General features: G+C 52.3%; 1 pseudogene across 1 annotated transcript; it reads left to right on the top strand.

The window, feature by feature from the left end:
* The first annotated feature begins 2,615 nt into the window (after positions 1-2,615).
* Positions 2,616-3,836, top strand: LOC306657386 (olfactory receptor 9S13-like; annotated as a pseudogene). Its single transcript has one exon. The product of its transcript is annotated as an olfactory receptor 9S13-like (transcript).
* Positions 3,837-4,059: the final 223 nt, after the last annotated feature.

The following is a 4,059-nucleotide window of genomic DNA, read 5'->3' on the forward strand; positions in this document are numbered from 1 at the left end:
ATATCATTAGAAACTTATCGGAAAAACATTGGAAAGGTTTTACTGTACTGGGACACAAAATAGTGCACAATAAAAATTTAGTAGTAATACATATATAAAATATATGAAAATAAACAACTGTAGCCATGCTTGAGTTAAAAGGAGCCTGGGATTGCTTTAGTATGATAATTTCTAAATATAGATGGATAAAGAGGCATTCCTCTGAGCTTGGATGCGGTGTTTAGCCTTTGTTGCTTTCCTAGTTTTAATAATTGATTCTAGAGATACTTTACATAATAAAAATATTTAGGTTAGTCATAAATATAATTTGTTTTTCCTATGTTTAGTCTATTTCTTTGAGAATCAAAATAAGATTGTAGTCTGTGATTAAATGAAATAGAATAGACTAAATATTAACTATAAGTTGATTTCTTTGCCTTTTGTTAATAATAGTAAAAAAACTTTTCACTGTTAAACACTGGAGTTCATGGAGTTCATGGTAAGGGTAAGGGTAATTTCTCAGAAAATCTAATGATGAATTTGTTCTTCAGATTGAAAGTTAACGGATCACAGTGCCCTCAGTTTAGCTAGGAGACAATTTTGTTTTAATCTAGTTGGGAAATGAGGCTGTTTTTATCTGAGCTATCATATAGAAAGAATGTGTACTCTGAGAAGAAGCATAGATTGTATTTTTGAAGTTTTTTTAAAATTTCGAACTAACTGTAAAAAGATATAATCATTACTAGAGAAAAAATGTTTAAAAAGGCTAGCAGAAAAATAAAGATTCTGCTGTTTCTCCACCGCACCAGCGCCTCCCACCCACCTAGGACCTCGACCGCGGCTAGGCTGGACCCCAGCAGAGACTCTTTAGATGTGCATCTCCATCAGAGAGCAGAGCTCCACCTGATCCCAGCTTAATTGTCAAAATCCGTGTCTGTGAATCTTTATTTTCCAATCCCCCTTCGCCCCTCACTGGACCCAAGAGTTTGGTCACACTGGTTGTGGCATTTGACCACTGACCACATCCCCAGCCCTATTTTCTATTTTATTTAGAGACACAGCCTCACTGAGTTGCTTAGCACCTAGCTTTTGCTGAGGTTGGCTTTGAACTTGCGAGATGCTCTTGTCTCAGACTCTGGAGCCACGGGGATTGTAGGTTTTCCTCCATTGCACCTGGCTGCAACATTGTTTCTGATAGGGAAAAATAATGTCAAGGTCCATGAGGATAACAGTGCATTATAATATGCCCACATGAAGGCAGAAAAGTGGACTTGGACATGCATGCGTGGAGTTGAGCAAGACAGTAGAGATCACATGAGTATGGTGATCCAACTTTTATAAAAGACAACTGTAAAGCTCACAGGCACACATGTGCCCTGTGAGGTCAGCACAACTGTCCACAGAGGGGGACTCCGCAGGACTGAGTGGGGTGTCTCCCTCCTCACACTGTCCATCACATGGTGGGATTTCTTCAGGCAGGTGCTTGGTTTAAATTTTTTACAAACAGAATTCTAAGCATGTTTGTTGGCAGTCAGAAACAAATGCAGAAAGGAATGTAGAGGGGACTTTATTTAACTACTTGACATAACTCAATGACAGAGTGACATGACCAAGAACTTGCAGCAGAGCAGAGGAGCCCAGGTGCCCCAGGCAGGAAAGCAAAATGGTGGGATGGGCAGGAGAGGGGTCAAGAAGTGGGCTTGGTGCAGAGGCTCACACCCCCACCCAGGACCACACATCAAGGCAGCTGCTCTGGCCCTGGTTAATCTGCAGGTCTCCTGTTGGCCCTTTGGGGACTTGGAGGGACTTCTGGGTTTTGGTGCCCAGCCCTGTAGGTGAGGGTGAATTGGACTAGTGGCAGGGGTCCCAGTAGAACGCCAGTTCCAGCACTGCAGAGGCCCAGAGCTTCCTAATTGGCCACTGGAGGCCCCGAGTCCCAGCCCTGTCGGAGCAGTGGATCAGCTGCAGCAGAGTGCCTGAGGCAGGGTCCTTAGCACACTGCCGGGGACAGGAGAGAAGGGGGGGCCAGGGAACCTCCACACCTCTTCAAAAGGACCCGGAGCATGCTGCAGGCGGAATCTGGACCTCAGACCCTCACTGGACCCCAGGTGACCACCACTGCCCTGCCACCTCATTCTGCTGTTTAAGAGAGCCAGAGCTGAGCTGGGTGTCAAGTCCCGTGTGATGATGACAGGAGGCAGAGCTGGGAGGGAGAAGGGTCAGAACACGGGGGTCCCCAGGATGGAACCAGCAGCACCAGCTCCCTGAGCTGCCTGGGTCCAGGTGGACGACAGCCGTGCCTCCCACAGTCCAGCACGCAGGGAGCAAGCAGGGGTGTGGGTGCTGGCAGCCCCTGCCCGCCTGAGCTCAGGAACACCACTGGGCCTTTGCCAGGCAGTGACACAGAGGCAGGCTTAGGGCTGCAGGGGCACAACAGGCACCACCTCAGCCTGGGCAGGGCGGCTCTCCGTCTGTGTCCAGCTGGCAGATGGAAAGATCACCTGGGGGAGGCCTGTGGGCAGGAGGTCCTGGTGTCCATGTCCTGAGCAGTCACCTAGAGAGGCCCGGGGAGCGCCGGATGGACACAGGAGCCAGGTGTGAGGGGCACCAATCAGGGCACCCCTTGTGGGTGGAGAGAGAGGCACTGGGCAGGCCGAAGCTTCCTGCACTGGGAGTCACACAGCTCTGGACACCTCCTTGTGACCCCAGAGCAGGACTCTGTCTCCCCCACAGGGAAGGCTCAGCACACACAAGGATCAAGTGACGGAGGACATGTCCCCTTTCCAGCCTAGGGCCAGCTCATCATAGGGAGAACAGGAGCACAGTCCCTGTGCTCCATGTGATGTGTGACTGTGAGACCCTGACCCAGCTACACCACCCTCCCTGCCTGCTGTCCCAGCTCAGGGCCATGCCTGCCCACAGCAGGGGGAACCTCTCGGCACTGCCTTTGCGGGAGTTTGTGCTGGAGGGGTTCAGAGGAGGTGTGGAGGTTCAAGCCCTGCTCTTTGCCGTCTTCCTGGCCCTGCACGTGGTGACCGTCCTGGGCAACGTCACCATGATCGTGGTCACCACCCTGGATGCCCGCCTGCACTCCCCCATGTACTTCTTCCTCAGGAACCTGTCCTTCCTGGACCTCTGCTACTCCTCCACCATCGCCCCCAACACCCTGGCCACCTTCATCTCCTCCTCCAAGGCCATCAGCTTTGGGGGATGTGCCACCCAGCTATTCTTTTTTGCCCTACTGGTCACCACTGAGGTCTTGCTGCTGGCAGTGATGGCCTATGACCGCTTCGTGGCCATCTGCAGTACCCTGTGACCATGTGTCCTGTGACATGTGCCTGCCTGGTGCTCGCAGCCTACTGTGGAGGCTGCCTCAACTCCATCATAGAGACCAGCCTCACCTTCCAGCTGCCCTTCTACAGCTCCAACTGCATCGACCACTTCTTCTGTGACGTGCCCCCCCTGCTCCGGCTTGCCTGTGCCAACACGGCTCTCAACGAGCTGGTCATGTTCGGCCTCTGCGGGCTCATCCTTGTGGGTGCAGTACTAGGGATCTTCGTCTCCTACGGCTACATCGCAGTGACCATCCTCAGGATGCGCTTGGCATTGGGCGACACAAGCTCTTCTCCACCTGTGGGTCCCACCTGACCGCCGTGTCCCTGTTTTACAGAACTGTGTTTGTGATGTACGGTCAGCCAGGAGCCGTGGAGTCCATGGAGCAGGGCAAGGTGGTCTCTGTCTTCTACACCCTGGTCATCTCGATGCTCAACCCCCTCATCTACAGCCTGCGGAACAAGGACGTGAAGGACGCGCTGCGGAGGCTGGGACACAGCCTCGCAGAGGACAGTGTCCCATGAGGCACAGTGTCCAGGGACCAAAGGGAGACCCACTCTCTTTCCCCCTGCACCCTTCCTGCTTCCTCTTCTTTCCTCTCTTCCACCTGCATTCGCCCTTACCTCCAGCACATGGTGGCCGGGCAGTCACTTAGCAGGAGGAGTGAGTCTTGCTCTGACCTCCAGAGGTCTCCAGGGCAGAGCTGGGCAAGGCCAGGTCCCTCACCTGGGGAAACATGGGTGGGCA

The sequence above is a fragment of the Sciurus vulgaris genome (genome assembly GCF_902686455.1).
Source record: "Sciurus vulgaris genome assembly, chromosome: 3".
NCBI classification, from domain to species: Eukaryota; Metazoa; Chordata; class Mammalia; order Rodentia; family Sciuridae; genus Sciurus; species Sciurus vulgaris.